At 46.2% G+C, this 16,919-nt stretch overlaps 2 non-coding genes across 2 annotated transcripts; one reads left to right on the top strand and one right to left on the bottom strand.

Annotated features, from left to right (window-relative positions):
* Positions 1-15,520: 15,520 nt before the first annotated feature.
* TRNAS-GCU (transfer RNA serine (anticodon GCU)) lies at positions 15,521-15,602 on the top strand. The gene has a single exon. It is a non-coding gene; the product is annotated as a tRNA-Ser (tRNA).
* Positions 15,603-16,568: 966 nt separating this feature from the next.
* On the bottom strand, positions 16,569-16,642 carry TRNAN-GUU (transfer RNA asparagine (anticodon GUU)). The gene has a single exon. It is a non-coding gene; the product is annotated as a tRNA-Asn (tRNA).
* Positions 16,643-16,919: the final 277 nt, after the last annotated feature.

The raw sequence follows: 16,919 nt of genomic DNA, 5'->3' as shown, positions 1-16,919 counted from the left end.
CAGAAAGATGTGAAATCAGCTCAGAGCCTGGCTGATATTCAGCAAATTGGAGAGCAGTTGTTCATCCCTGTTCAGTTAAATGAGGGGAAGGACTCTGTTCTCGCTCGAGTGTGCGTGAACAATGGTAAGAGCTTCATCAGCGAAGCCATGTTTCGCCAACTCCCAAAAGATCCAGCCATTCCCACCTTCAAACTGATAGACAAATGGGAAATGGACCTGGAAGCACCTAATTCCAAACATCTCCTGCCAAGCAGGTGTATGCTCAAAATCTCCATTGGCAACAAGAGCATAGTCCACAATTGTTGGTTCGTGCGAGACGTCCCTGCCGCCTTTTACTTAGGCAGTGACATTCTCAATCGCTTTGCCATTAGTTTGGACCTAATAAACTTCAAAGCTTGGTCCCGATTAGCGGATAATCCCATGGGCTTTGATGATCCAGAAAAAGCATTTAGGTCAGCTCAATTGTACCTTATGCAGTTGAAATTCAGATTAAAGAGGAAGTCACCATCCCAGAAAGGACCCGACAATTCTCCCTGGAAGTGAAAGTTAAAAGAGGACAATATTTGAAAAACCCTGATGCTTACATACATCTAAACGCTTCTCTCCAACAGCAAGGGTTGGGGGTAAACCCAACTCCATTAGTCAACATAGAACATGACACCATTCTAATAGAGGTGGATAACAGCGACTTAAAGAGTAGTACTCTAGCCGCAGGCACCATTATTGGAATGGCGGTTGATGACCGACATTTTTCCATCGATTTAGGTAATGAACTGTTAGGGCCAATCCCCAAGGACTGCTTTGACAGTGACAGTGATGACAATACAACACCAGACAGGATTTTTACCCGGCATGGGGGGAACTTCCTGGTGTACACTTCCTGCCCCTATGGTAAGGAAGATGTGACTTGTGACTTCAGGGGGGATGAGGTGATTTTCCAGGTCCATGAGGGCTGCCTTTCCCACCTGAAGCCTCCGGTCCAAATCAGCACTCTGACCAGGGACTTCTCCACCCAGCAGGAGGAGGCCGCGGAGATAGCCAAACCAGAAGTCTTTCCAGGCTTCAGGCAGATGGTGGAAGAGAGAGTCAACCGAGCTGATGCCTGTGTGACTCTGGAACAGAAGCAAAAGTTGAAACAAGTTTTCTTGGATTTCCAAGATCTCTTTGCGGTAGACTCATATGACTGTGGTCGCACCGACATCCACACCACAACAATCCCCACGGACCCTGGCATGACTCCTGTGTTTGTGAAGCAATATCGCTTGCCTCTCGCATCAATGGAGTCCCTTACTGAGATAATTAAGAACCTTGAGTCCAGGGGAATAATCCGTCCCATCCACAGCACCTTCAATAATCCGGTGCTGGGAATATTAAAGCCAAACGGCCAGTGGAGACTCTGCGCTGACCTTAGGGAGCTCAACAAACGGGTCCATACTTCCCGATGGCCTCTGCCCTACATTGACCAAGGGCTGGCCCAGATCCAGGGGTCACAGGTATTCACAGCAATAGACCTGACCAATGGATACTGGACCGTGCCTGTCAGTAGGGAGGACCAATACAAGCTGGCTTTTACCTTTGGGGGCCAGCAGTACACATGGACCCGGACTCCCTTCGGATACCTCAACTCCGGCAATGAATTCAACATTTTCCTACATAAGGCCATGCCCGACCTGGGTGCGAGGGGTAACCTGGCTTATGTAGATGATGTCCTCATCAAAAGTGCATCTGTGGAGGAACACATAGCGGAGATCCGTTATGTTCTGACCCAGTTGAGGGCCGCCGGAGCAAAACTTTCCTTTCAGAAAGCACAGTGGTGTAGAACCCGTGTTAATTTCTTGGGGCATGAGATTACTCCTCAGGGTCTCTGTCCCCAGGAAAAGAAGGTGGAAGCACTCCAAAAACTGAAAGACCCCACAACTCTGCGGGAACTAAGGAGCCTCCTTGGACTGACTAATTACAGTAGAAAGTTCATTGAGGGCTACGCAGAGATCACCAGACCCCTGATTCATCTCCTGAAGGGGGGGGTCAAGTGGGAATGGGGTCCAGAACAAGCCGAGGCAGTAAAACAACTCAAAAGAAGCCTCTCACAAGCGCCTTGCCTAGCTTACCCTGTCAGAAACAAGGAGTTCTTCCTGGAGACGGGGTTCTCTAATACGTGCTTGACGGCAGTATTATACCAAAAGCATGACAAGGTCAATAAAGTAATCTCCTATGCGAGCAAAACTTTATCCTCTGTGGAGGAAAAATTCAACGATTGTGAGAAGGCACTCCTGGCAACGGTGTGGGCATTGAAGAATTATCGCCCGTTTATCCAGGGGGAACACATCATAGTAGAGACTCCACACCAGCCTCTGCAATATCTCCAAAGTGATAGAATCCGGGCCGGAAATGTGAGTAATTCCCGAATTACTTCCTGGATTCTGTCAATGCAAGGCTTTCCTGTGGAGGTCAGATATGGCCAAAACAAGAAGAGTCCCCTCGCGCAAGGTCTGGCTGACTTGCATGATTGTGCCAGAGAAAACTGTCTCGAGGACGAAAGTCTAAAAATCAAGGACAACACGGAGACATACCTTAATTCCCCACACAAAGTCTTTGAAGAAGACAAGTGTGAGGGAATGCCCACTGTCTATGTGGACGGATGCTCTTACCATGTTGACAACAACGGGGAGAAAGAACTGGTGGCCGGCGTAGGGAATGCATGGGTGAAGGAGTTTCCAGAACCCTCCGCTGGATACAAAATTGGTCCCCGAAGTAGTCAGGTGGCAGAATTGATGGCGGTGCATCAGGCCATCTTCACTGCTGTCCAGCATCAACTCCACGAACTGGTCATAATCACAGATTCGGATTATGTACGGAACGGGTTCGTGGAGCACCTGGTTAATTGGAAAACCAGAGGCATGTTATGTGCTAACAACAAACCCTTGAAACATGGGAAGTTGATCCAAAACATTGATGATCTGGTCACCTCGAATGAGATGACCATCTATTGGAAAAAGATCAAGGGTCATTCCAAAGTAGAGGGACCAGACAAAACTGGAAATGACTTAGCTGATCAGCTGGCCAAAACCGGGGCCCTCCAAGGGGATCTAATTGAGATTGAGTCCCTGTTGGGGGAAATCCTGGTCACTGCTATCACTAGGTCCCAGACAAATGCTCACAACGACCTTTCAATTGCACAATGGAGCAAGCAGACACCTGATGCTGATTTGATTACAGCTCAGAAGGGGGATCCAATTATTGGTAAGTTTTACCAACACCTTGAGGACCCTGAGAACTTTCCCCTGACGGATACCGATTACATTGGGAAAGAGGACCTAAGAGTGTTGATGAAATGTCCAAAAATGTTCCGAATCCAAGACGGTTTACTGGTAAGGAAATCCAAAGCTGGCCACGATCAGTGGGTGGTTCCTACCTCATTCCGAAGCCTGATGTTAAGTCACGCCCATGATGCGGCCACCGCCGGTCATAGGGGGTTTCACACAACATTGGAAATCTTAAGAGAGGTTGCATACTGGCCACACATGGGGCAGGACCTTGACCAATACTTGAAGGGGTGTCTGGTGTGTGCACAATTTCAGCCATCATCCCTCACGCACCGTGCACCTCTCCAAAAGAGGGGGGTGACACTGCCATGGTCAGATTTACAAATCGACTTTGTAGGCCCCGTGATTCGCTCTGCTAGGGGGAATAAGTACATGTTGACTGTGACATGCTTGTTTACCAAGTGGGTGGAATGTCTCCCAGCCCCAAATTGCAAGGCAGAAACTGCAGCTGCCCTGATGATTAACCACATCTTTTCCCGTTTTGGTCTACCTCAAAGGATTGAGTCAGACAGAGGTAGCCACTTCACCAGTGAAGTGATGACAAAGATGTGGGAGATACTGGGGGTCAAAAGGAAGTTACATATTGCTTACAGGCCAGCTTATTCTGGGGCAGTAGAGAGATAGAACCGAACCATTGTGAGCATATTAAAGAGGTTTGTGGCAGATTCTGGGCCAAGTTGGGATATCCGATTACCTCTGGTCCTAATGGCCATCAGATCTACCCCTTCATCTGCAACCAAAATGTCACCATTTGAGTTGATGACTGGGCGCAAGATGGTGCTTCCGCAGCATTTGCTCTATAGGACCCAAGAGCAGACACTGATAAATGCCTCCACTACTAGTATGTGGACAATTTAAGGAAACACCTCCAACATGCTTTTGCTTACGCTCAGCGGAATCTAGAAAGATCGGCTGATAGCATGAAGACCCATTATGACCTGAAAACTTCCAGGAAGGAATATCAGGTGGGAGACCGGGTCTATCTATACAACTTCCAAAGGAACCAGGCCAAGCAGCGCAAATTTTTGCCTACATGGAAGGGACCCTTTGAGATTATGGACAAAATCTCCCCTGTGGCCTAAAAGATCCGCATCCCCAAAGGCGGTTTGGCAGAGGGGGAAGACAAGTGGGTCCACATTAACCAGTTGAAGTGTTGCCATCCCAGGCACACTCTGCAACAACTGGAGGAATCCTCTGGAATCCTAGAGGGTACTGTCTCAGACTAATTCAGTTCCAACCATAAAACATACCACATCTAGTCTCTAAAATATTGTGATTTGCATGAAACTGTCTCTTAGTTATACTGTTTTTTTTCAAAATAAGAATGTAATGTTTCATTATGATAAAATTCATATGCCACCCCACTATATCAATGGTGGGGGAAAAATGTCTATGAATAGCTATTGCCGCTCTTCCTTTGTCGTCCTAGGAGAAAGAAAACCTGGAGACGGGCCAAGGAGGACGATCCGGAGACCGGGAGCAGAGACGCAAGGGGCCCAGGGTACCGCCCAATATTCCCATCAGGACCGGCGAGGAGAACCGATCGATCAATACCGGATGGAGGAAAAGATGCTGAACTGTGCCATTTGCAGAATTGGAAGAAGATTATGCGGACATACCAGTGCGTGGGTCAAAACCCTTGTGCACCGGACATCCCCTCGACTCAATCCAAGTGCCGTCGGGCGGGGGGGTTTGTTGGGTGTTCTGACCCATGTTTGGACTATTATGCTACAACATTTGGTGCTGTGGGCTTAGGAAATACAAGATGGCCGAAAAAGCCCACATGTGCGCCAGAATCTATGAAAACCGCGCAGTTGTGCACACTAAAATGGTTGCCTAACTTGCCACCCACCAATGCAAGCAGGATGGGCCGGGGTGCCATGAGTGAAATGTGTGCCAAAGGAAAAACCGCACTTTAAAATCACCTTTTGTTTCACTGAATGCCAGCTCAAAATGCCTATTTGCAACACATCCAAAAATCTCACTGAACACCAGCGGACATTTGGCAGAATGGAGTTTTGTGTGCTTACAAAATCTGGAAGATGAAGAGCCCAGAACAGTGTTGATAACAGAACTAGCTGAGCTATGGAGTCAGCAGTTTTAAATTAAACTGAACTACAGACATTAAAAATCTAAATGTTTAAAAGAAATGAGTGACCTACTTCTGAGTGTCACATAGGCTGCAATTGTTTAAATGTCATAGTTTTAAACTTAGAATCAGCATTCTAGCTGTATATGTAAAAAATTGTTAGTTATTTGAATGCAGAAAACTGGGGAACAGAAACGACATGTGGCTAAAAACTGGCTTAAAGAGATTCAAATTTTGCCTGGCAACTACCCCCATCAGGAGTGAAACTTGATTCACAAGTAACTTCCCAGGCCTGGCTGTTTCCTGCTGGCCACACTAAGGATATGCCATCTCTCTGAAAATTGAATTAAGGGGAGCCCCCACAGAATACAGGAGCTCTGAACAATGCAACCCCCTTCACCCAGGCAGATGGTTTATTGCAGATGTCGTAAAACAGCTTCCTCTTGGCAGAAGCTGGGAGGGGCAGGGTCTCTGAGCTTGGCAGAAACTGGAAAGACTGGTTTCTGTACCATGTGTTAGGCAGAAACCTGTGCAGTTCCCTTGGGGAACACTGCAAAAGATTTAAGACTACAGGTAGAGCAGTAAACCCCTTTGGTAGCAGTCTGTACCACCCAGATTTACCTGGTAGCTGTGGCTGAGCAGTCAGACTTCTCTCAAGAAGAGTTAGGCAGTATGTAAAGTATACACAATATGTACCAAAACACAATAGCACAAGCAAACACTGACCAGAGCTTGGTTTCAAAAGTATATAGTTATTTATTTAAAATACACATAAGTTAAAAACACTCTAGCAAAAATATAGTAAAAGCACTTCAACACAGTTATAATGAAAGTAGATTCAATCCTTTCTCCTATCTAGACAACTCTAAGTAAACACCACTTAATTAAAACAGAGGTGAGTGCTTAACGTTAGATGACACTCTAGTAGTTTCCAAGAAAGGGAGAGAAAAAGCAGAAATGGGTTAGACACACCACTCTAAGGTCCAGAGCACTTGCAATAGGCTTACAGAAGAATAAAGTCACAGGTGAGCAAAAGTCACTAGGCAGGGCCCACTCTTAGAGTAGCCGGAGCGAAAATGTGCCCAAGATCACACTGTTAGTTAGAGATTCAAAGTCTTGCAAAGAGTCAAAAAGGGGTTAGAGTGGCTCAGAAAGTTTAGCCAAAGTGTCCCAGGCACTCCCAGGTTCGAAAGCCGGGGACTAAATCTACCCCGTACAGTCGGTAGCAAGGGAAGCCAGGCAGAACACAGTACCTTAAGCGGAAAGGATCCTCCAGCGGTGGCAGTTGTTCCAGGCAGTGGCAGCAGGGCTCGACGTCGGTCAGGGGAGAAGAAGTTCTCGCTGAAGAGCAGAAGAAGAGGGTCGTTGCACTGCCCGGGAAGAAACCAGCCGCGGAGTCCTCCGGTTAAAGGGTTGGTGCCGACTTTCGCGGTATGGGGGTAAAGTGTGGTATTCCGGTTGCCGGGGTGCTTGGCACAGGCAAGGCGGCCACGAGATACCTCAAAGAACGGAAAGAAGGCGAAAACTGGTTGTCCCCACCAGTCAAGGGAAGGAGCCACTCCGTTAAGAGTTCTCCTCGGTCGTCGGGAAAAAGTGGTGAGACGGTTCAGCAGGGCTCCACCGGGTGGTGTCGTCGAAGCAGGTCGGCTCAGCTCTTCCCTCGTCGGATTCTTGGTCCTGTGGCGACTTCTGAAGTCCCAGTCCCCAAAGCCCTGCTTTTATGCAGCAAACCCCCATTCACCCAGCCTAGCTGTCACTCAACCATGCTAAGTGGTGAGCCGGGCGGCTCACCACTTGGGCCAATCAGGACGGAGTGCGACTTGAGTTACCAAGGTAACTCAGTCCAGGGTGCCTAAATCCCCCTCCACCCCTCCTAAGTACCCCAGACAGAGTGGCACCACTTTGGAGGGCTTCTGTGGAGAAGCCCGCCAAAAGTGGAACAAAGGGCTCCACTTTGGGTCAGAGTTACAGAGGCGAACACCAACGCCATTTTAGAATCAAGTTTTGGCAAAAAGTCCCAACCGGAGTTATAAAAATAAATATATAAACCGGTGGTATGTTTAAGGCTACCGTAAATAATTAATTAAATGTGTTAGCCTAAAACAATGGGAAATCCCATAGGGAAATATTCGCGGTCGAATATAAAAAGTAGTTTCCACTGCCACCAGCCAAAACTCGATCAGGGGGGACGGAGACGTGCCCCCTCGACTAACAGACCCTGGGGCAATCGAATTGCCCCAGCCAGTACGTCCACAATATGATGGTTTGTACTGGTTCTGTTCAGGATTCAAGACTAGCAAAGTCTTTGGTGACTTTACATGCCCTGGGAGACAGTAGTCAGTCCCAGGGTATGGAGTCTATGTTGGGGAGTCCCTAGGACACCCCTGGGTCACGGCACAGAGGGTGCTGTGTGACCCACATCACAAAAATACATGAGGCCCTATGGAGTAAGAGACCCCATAGCCCATTCAACACAAGGTTTAACCAAGAAAACACACTTCAACATGTCCAAGAGTGAGGGTAAAAGAGTCTCACTCTTGGCAGGAGAAAAAAATTAAACCCCAGAAATCCAGCAAAGCTGCTGGGGGACTCACTAGGTAGGGAAATTCAGCCTAAACAGAGAATTCTCCCTAACACTCGCCCCCCCCAGACTAAGGGACAGGAGGATTTAATCCACTCCTGGATGAACCTCATACCTCTAGTCGATGATATACATCCTAGAGAGTCCATCAGCATTTTGATGGTGACACCTTGACCTATGCTTAAGGGAGAACTCAAAGGTTTTCTTTTGCAAGCTAAAGGACCTACAAACCCTTTGAGGAACATCAGTCTTTTTGTTATAGGGGATCTGGTTGACCAGTCCCTCAGAAGTTGGGACAACTTCTGAACCTATGTTAGGCTTTTTGAAGGGGTCCTTATAAAGGATTCCCTTAGATCTAGAGGGGCCTCCAAGGTTCCTCACCACCTCTCTTGTGGGAGCAGGTTGGGTCTTAGGCCTCTTGGTTGGAGGGGTTGGGGTTAGGCAATGTACCTGCTTCCCCTTCCTCTTAGATCTACCCTTACCTATTTTAGGAGTTTCCCCCCTAATATTAGGATTTGAGTTGGGGTCTTCAGTAGAAGGTCCAACAGTCTGAAGGTTTTTGGCCTTAGACTTTTCTTTTCTGGTTTTCCACCAGCACTGAGAATTACCAGTTCTCTCAGGTCCAGATAGGGGCCTAGTTGGTCTATCCACCTCTTCCTCAGAAGCAGGGGGAGTCAGAGACTCTGAGACTAGGGGAACAATGTTGGAGCTTGGTTGGGGCGCCCATGTTCCTAGCATACTATCCGGAAATGTGCCTGGGTTAGAGGTCAACTTACTAACACCAGGGCTTGTAGTGGGGTTCTCAGTAGAGGGTCCCACAGGCTTAGAAGGGTCCTTCAAGGTAGCCTGTCTAGCCAATTTGGTTAAGTTCTGCTTCTCCATACTGGGAGGCCTGGGGGTATGTGACACTACTCCTAGAGTTCTTAGGTCATTCCCCAACAGGACCTTCCCAGGTACCTCAGTCTGAACACTGACAGGGATCCTCACTGTCATGTTGTTACACTGAATGAGGGCTGGTAGAATAGGAACCATTTGGACAGGGCCTCCAGACATCTTAGTGGGACCTTTGGGTGCTTTGGCCACATCCTCAGGTTGAAAGAAGCTTTCATCCACTACTGTTCTGCTGGCCCCAGTGTCTCTCCTAGCAGGAGTATCCTGGCCATTGACAAGAACACTGTCCACATAATACACCTTAGAGTTAACAGGTAGGGAGTTATACACAACCCTATTCTGGGGACTAACCAGACCCATAGGCTCTAAGTTTACAGTTGCTTGAAGACCCAAGGGTTCTTCAGCAAAGAGTTCAAAGTGGGCACTAGCCATCTGTACTTCATCCTCAGGAGTGAAGGCTAAGGAGACTGTGCTGATCCCTGCAGGTTTACCCTTGCACTTGGGATCTCCTTTGATATGGTCAGTACCCTGACAGACATAGCATTGTCCAAATGCTCTCTGGAAGGGTGGCTTGTTCTGACCTCCTTCTGGCTTGTGGCCAGAAGGTACAGTAGCCTGACTAGGTTTCCCATGTGGCTTACCCTGGTTATTTTGTGGTTTGGGGCCCTCTTTGGGATAGGAATTATTAGAATTCTCTTTGGAGTCTTTTTTAGGCTGTTTCTCCCCATCCTTCTTCTGAGTTACCCCAGAATCCTTGTGAGTGGCCCTGTTGGCAACCCACAAGTCAGCAGCCTTAGCTAGTTTCCGGGAATCCAATTCCTTGGAATCAGCCAAGTGTTGTCTGAGCTCAGGAGAGCAGGCATCATAAATAGTCTCCAACATAAACAAATTCTTCATACCTTCATAAGTGTTCACCTTGTAACCCTTAATCCATCCCTCTAAGTTTTTCAAACATTCACTCACCCAGGTAGCCCAAGGGGTACCATCATGCTTTTTGAGGCTCCTAAACCTCTTAAGATACTGGGAAGGGGTCTTCCCAAACCTAGCTATCAAAGCTAGTTTCACACATTCATAGTCCTTCCTATCCTCCTCCCCCATCTCCATTACCACATCAGTTGCAACAGGGGGAAGCCTAGAGAACAACCAGGTGAGTAAGTCATTTCCTGTGATGTTCTGGAGCCCATGATTATATTCAAACAGAGACAACCAATCCAACACATCCAACTTAGGCTCATACATACCAACCAATTCTTTAGGCATCCGGGGTCTTTTAGGACTGGAACTTCTAGAGGAGCCAGAGAGAGAAACATTCTCAACAGATAATTTCTTCATTTCTAAGTCATACTTGAGCTCCATTTCCCTTAGCCTTAGTTCTTTGTCAGTTTGAGCATTAAGTTTCTTATACTCCAATTCTAGCTTCATTTTCTCTAGTTCAAAGTACTGAGGACTAAATGTGGGACCTGGTAAAGGTCCAGTAGGTACAGCAGGTAGAGCAGGCAGAGGCCTAGGGGGGACAGTTACAACAGCCTCACCCTCCTCTTCTGACTCTTCCTCAGAAACATCAACATTTTGCTCCATGTTAACTTCAACACTGTCATCTACAGTCGCTGGAGTGGTAGGTTCCTCTGAACCATCACCCAGACTTTGGTTAGCTAACAATCTTTCAATCAGCTCCATTTTCTTGCCCTTAGTCAGGAGATCCTTATGTTTACAGAGCACTCTTAAACAATCAGCAGTTTTGGCTGCAAGGGACTCTTGACTATAGCTTTCTATAACTGACATGTTAGAGGTTTTACTTTTTCAGTGCTAAGCTTTGTGGTTAGTTGCACTAAGGTATCTAAAGCACAATAAAATGTATACTCAATACAAATCCCACCGCTGTACACCAGTGTTAGGCAGAAACCTGTGCAGTTCCCTTGGGGAACACTGCAAAAGATTTAAGACTACAGGTAGAGCAGTAAACCCCTTTGGTAGCAGTCTGTACCACCCAGATTTACCTGGTAGCTGTGGCTGAGCAGTCAGACTTCTCTCAAGAAGAGTTAGGCAGTATGTAAAGTATACACAATATGTACCAAAACACAATAGCACAAGCAAACACTGACCAGAGCTTGGTTTCAAAAGTATATAGTTATTTATTTAAAATACACATAAGTTAAAAACACTCTAGCAAAAATATAGTAAAAGCACTTCAACACAGTTATAATGAAAGTAGATTCAATCCTTTCTCCTATCTAGACAACTCTAAGTAAACACCACTTAATTAAAACAGAGGTGAGTGCTTAACGTTAGATGACACTCTAGTAGTTTCCAAGAAAGGGAGAGAAAAAGCAGAAATGGGTTAGACACACCACTCTAAGGTCCAGAGCACTTGCAATAGGCTTACAGAAGAATAAAGTCACAGGTGAGCAAAAGTCACTAGGCAGGGCCCACTCTTAGAGTAGCCGGAGCGAAAATGTGCCCAAGATCACACTGTTAGTTAGAGATTCAAAGTCTTGCAAAGAGTCAAAAAGGGGTTAGAGTGGCTCAGAAAGTTTAGCCAAAGTGTCCCAGGCACTCCCAGGTTCGAAAGCCGGGGACTAAATCTACCCCGTACAGTCGGTAGCAAGGGAAGCCAGGCAGAACACAGTACCTTAAGCGGAAAGGATCCTCCAGCGGTGGCAGTTGTTCCAGGCAGTGGCAGCAGGGCTCGACGTCGGTCAGGGGAGAAGAAGTTCTCGCTGAAGAGCAGAAGAAGAGGGTCGTTGCACTGCCCGGGAAGAAACCAGCCGCGGAGTCCTCCGGTTAAAGGGTTGGTGCCGACTTTCGCGGTATGGGGGTAAAGTGTGGTATTCCGGTTGCCGGGGTGCTTGGCACAGGCAAGGCGGCCACGAGATACCTCAAAGAACGGAAAGAAGGCGAAAACTGGTTGTCCCCACCAGTCAAGGGAAGGAGCCACTCCGTTAAGAGTTCTCCTCGGTCGTCGGGAAAAAGTGGTGAGACGGTTCAGCAGGGCTCCACCGGGTGGTGTCGTCGAAGCAGGTCGGCTCAGCTCTTCCCTCGTCGGATTCTTGGTCCTGTGGCGACTTCTGAAGTCCCAGTCCCCAAAGCCCTGCTTTTATGCAGCAAACCCCCATTCACCCAGCCTAGCTGTCACTCAACCATGCTAAGTGGTGAGCCGGGCGGCTCACCACTTGGGCCAATCAGGACGGAGTGCGACTTGAGTTACCAAGGTAACTCAGTCCAGGGTGCCTAAATCCCCCTCCACCCCTCCTAAGTACCCCAGACAGAGTGGCACCACTTTGGAGGGCTTCTGTGGAGAAGCCCGCCAAAAGTGGAACAAAGGGCTCCACTTTGGGTCAGAGTTACAGAGGCGAACACCAACGCCATTTTAGAATCAAGTTTTGGCAAAAAGTCCCAACCGGAGTTATAAAAATAAATATATAAACCGGTGGTATGTTTAAGGCTACCGTAAATAATTAATTAAATGTGTTAGCCTAAAACAATGGGAAATCCCATAGGGAAATATTCGCGGTCGAATATAAAAAGTAGTTTCCACTGCCACCAGCCAAAACTCGATCAGGGGGGACGGAGACGTGCCCCCTCGACTAACAGACCCTGGGGCAATCGAATTGCCCCAGCCAGTACGTCCACAATATGATGGTTTGTACTGGTTCTGTTCAGGATTCAAGACTAGCAAAGTCTTTGGTGACTTTACATGCCCTGGGAGACAGTAGTCAGTCCCAGGGTATGGAGTCTATGTTGGGGAGTCCCTAGGACACCCCTGGGTCACGGCACAGAGGGTGCTGTGTGACCCACATCACAAAAATACATGAGGCCCTATGGAGTAAGAGACCCCATAGCCCATTCAACACAAGGTTTAACCAAGAAAACACACTTCAACATGTCCAAGAGTGAGGGTAAAAGAGTCTCACTCTTGGCAGGAGAAAAAAATTAAACCCCAGAAATCCAGCAAAGCTGCTGGGGGACTCACTAGGTAGGGAAATTCAGCCTAAACAGAGAATTCTCCCTAACACCATGTGACCTGAAAAGACACACCCCGTAGCCAGAATATGGTTTTAGAAAAAGATGGATCATTCATAGAGCGGACTTGTGAAAATTATTTAAATGATACCATAATTCTTGTGATTTTTCTGCCCACATTTTAAGACGTGTTAGGACCCGGTGGTATGTTCAGGGGGGTTTTAGCGGAAAAGAGGATATTACTCAAAATGTGTGCATGTGAAAAATCTGACACTTCATCAACTAATGTCCATACTCTTTGCGCACATGTGTGTAAATTTGGGTTAATGTCCGATATTGCGAAACCAGTTAAAAAGTGCAAATGTCGCCATTTCTGAATGCAAGCTCCCAGGAAGAGCAGATTTGGACAGGGTATACCTCCTGTGATGCATGATGGGTGCATGTAATTTCAAACCACTGTGTAGCTATGAAATATGTCTTTTGGGTCAAAATATAGATTGTGTGTAATTTGACTGGGGTGGGTTCTCTGTACCATAAACAGACCTCATCATGATGACACTTCATTTCATTCCCCCAATCAAGTGGAATAGGATGAAGTGGCCAATGACAAGTGGAGAGGGGTAGACCCTAGTGATGCTGCACACACACCCATTTTAAAAACACATAAAAGCAGACAGTCAGGACAGATAGGGACCTTCAGTTCCATCTGCTGCGGGACGCTCTGCCGGGAAAATCCAGACTTCAAATCCATCAATCTCTAGAGAAAGCTGTGCAGAAAGATCCAGACTTCAAATCTATCAATATCCAGAACCAGAGGCAGAGAGAGCTGACCCAGATCACTGTGAAGTGCAGAGACCAGACCAGAGTCCAGTCTAAAACCTGACCAGATCCGTGGCGAGGCCCATTTAATTCAAGAATATAGTGTGAGTACCTAGCAGACTGTGCAGAACCAATCTCTTAGTTAAAATAATATAATCCAAGCTATTTTAATCTAAGTAGAACTGCCTCCTAACTGTCACCTGTCATTTTCTAGTTGCTAGCTGTCACTTGTCTTTTTGAACTTTAAAATTTCAAATCTGAAAAACGACCTTTATTTAATCGCTCATATCTCCGTAACCGTTTGTGCTAGAGACTTGCAGTAACTTTCCTCTGAAAGCTGATTATCGTGGCTTTTCTACGTACCTAGAACCGCATTCCTACCCCCTATAGTTTTGCAGCAATCACGAAAAACGCACTCGCGAATTTGCCACGATTTGCAAATTTCTCAACGTGTGAAAACAGCAGTTTTCTTGCTTTCAGTTGCCAAAAATTCGTTTAACCTGCTAGTTACACCCTAGATCCTTGCTAAAGTGAGCCTGGACTAATATTAACTTGATACCACTCACCCTGAACCTCTAGAGGGAATTAAAAGCATTTTAGCATATTTGTCACTTCATTGCCAGCACATGTAAAAGCATTTTGGGCCTGTGTTTAAAACTCCGATCTGTAGTCTAAGCTTGCTGGGGTGAACGGAATTACAGTTGATTGCATTTCTGAGAACTGTGTGCTTTCTTCCATTTCCTTGCATTGCATAAAGGGGGGAGTGGATTGCCAGAGAAAAGTGATTACATTGTTTTGTTGAAATCATATTGAGTATTTTCTGTATTGCATTTTTCTTTCAACATTACATCCATCTGAACTTATATAAAGTATTCTCTACCACCTTATTCTTCTGTTCCTATTCACAAGTGTGCTAGTGCCCGACTATCCATTATTGATTACTGCTCAGATTCAGTGTGATATTCAATTATTAAATTATTATAAAGTCCGATATATATATCTATTGTTTAAATTATCAAATAAACCTTTTAACTTGCAAAACAGAACTACTTCTTGGCTCAGTGGGGTCAGGGTTATTCAAAGAGAGGGGTGTTATATAGGGGTAGTCATCCAGAACGCATGAACTGGACATAAAGATATATTAATAAGGGTTTCCATTCAGTATCCCAGACTAGGCATTGACTTAGCTGTAGTGTTGAATTGAATCCTCTTACAGCTGGTATTCCTCTTCTTGTTATTATTGTGTCTGCGTAAAAACCAGAGAAGTGCTCTGCCCTGGTAGCCTAATCGTGCCGGGTTATTTAATGCGGGCATTGCTTGATGTTTCCATTTGTGGAAATATATATTCACTGGCAATCTAGCTATAAAGCTCCTTTCTGTTTGTTCTGGTGTATCCATAGCGCTAACATCAAGCATGCTCAGTCAGCAAGATAGGATTTTTTGACACATAGCAAAAAGTGATGTTACACCGGATACCACAAAACTGTTCCTGGAAAAGGGAATTCGTTTTTGTGTGTCTGTCTACACTTATTGTTTGAGTAGTGCTAGGCAAGGATCGTTCCTTGACAATTGCTTTTCTGGTTAGTGAACCAATCAAAATTTGAGGCAATCTGAAACACACAATCTGTCATGGAAGATCGTGTCACACGTTCAATTACGTTGTGCATTTTCCACTTAACCCAGAGTAATTTATATAAGAAGGAAACACACAATAATAATAATAATACAAGTTGCGTACAGGTATTTATTAATAAAATACATAAGAACAGTGTCAGAATTCATGGGCCAATAACTATACCACTTATTTGATAGATCAGTAAACAGATATAGAACATACTCAAATTTTGTGCCACGGAGGACGAGGTGGCCGAGTGGTTAAGGCGATGGACTGCTAATCCATTGTGCTCTGCACGCGTGGGTTCGAATCCCATCCTCGTCGTACGTTTTCTTCTCCACTCCGTTTTATTAACAATTTTGCTCAACTCTCAGGAGTGGAGTTCAAAATGTGCGCTTGGTACCCAGTGAACGACATTATTGACAGGCATTTGCTGGATTTCAAGACCCATAAAATCATCATAGATTATGCACTGAATTACATTCTGCAGGATCACGCACAAGGATAGGGGAGTATTTCCTACGTGTGTAATATGCCCATGACTTGTACAATCCAGCGGCAATGTTCACTCACATATCATCTTCTTCTTGGGATGGCTCCTCCTTTTAGACGCTCAAATGTACCGATCCCAGCATGCACCGTGAGTGAAATGGCGAAGAGCATTGGAGGCCTCGTCTGAATTGCTTGACGCTCACATGTAATGTCGCCCGCCGCAGGGTGGCGCTGTGTGAACCTTGCAGTAAGCAATGTTGAAATCACCTGAGGGCACTGTATGGGATGTAGCTGCTGCCAGTGGCCGCAACAATATCCCACTCTTTCATGATCGCACAGCGCCCAACACAGCGCGCCAGACACTGGTGCTTGTGGTGTTTGCAAACCTCTCACATGCAGACATCCTATTTTGGCGTATTTTCTCTCTCCTAATAAAACATGTATCTTCCTTGGACTTCAATATACCAACAGCAAAAATGCATTAGTTACCTTTGACTTCAATGTGATCAACTGCCTGGCAAACACACCTGATGGCATCTCCATGGAGAATCAAAAGGTTGCGAGGTATGAGCTCGACTATCACCGTGTGTCCGTTATTTAATATTCTCTCGCTCCAACCCTGCCACTGCAGCACTGCTAATGTTTACAAAAAGACGACTTTCAATAGAATACACTTCGGACTTTCTGATCTAATTTACAACCGGGGGTTTGGGGGCGGGGGTCATACCTTAGAGGTAATTATGACTCCAGTAATTGCCAAATAAAAAGCATTCGAGAGTGAAATTATGAAAATTTAACCGTCCCTGGGTGGGCTTGAACCACCAACCTTTCGGTTAACAGCCGAACGCGCTAACCGATTGCGCCACAGAGACCGCTGAAGAATATTTGCATGCCTACTTTCTTGAAACATATGAACGACCATGCCAGTATGAGTACGTTATCCTGATGTTTTGTTACATAGATCATATAGTAAACCTTAACCTGACTGTTTTTGACTGTTGGAAAGTGTGATGTCCTAGTGAAGCCTTTAGGGGAATTACGTGTTTAGGGAGGCAGCCTGCAGGCACAGGGTGTGCGGAAATGGGAGGAACGGAAGTGACGAGCAGTTAGTGTTGGAAGGAGATGCAATAAAGTTCCTGCATACACATC

The sequence above is a fragment of the Ambystoma mexicanum genome, chromosome 1p, assembly GCF_040938575.1.
Source record: "Ambystoma mexicanum isolate Mex_15411 chromosome 1p, UKY_AmexF1_1, whole genome shotgun sequence".
Lineage (NCBI taxonomy): Eukaryota > Metazoa > Chordata > Amphibia > Caudata > Ambystomatidae > Ambystoma > Ambystoma mexicanum.
The sequence above is the reverse complement of the archived record's forward strand: the minus strand, read 5'-3'. Positions and strand labels throughout refer to the sequence as shown.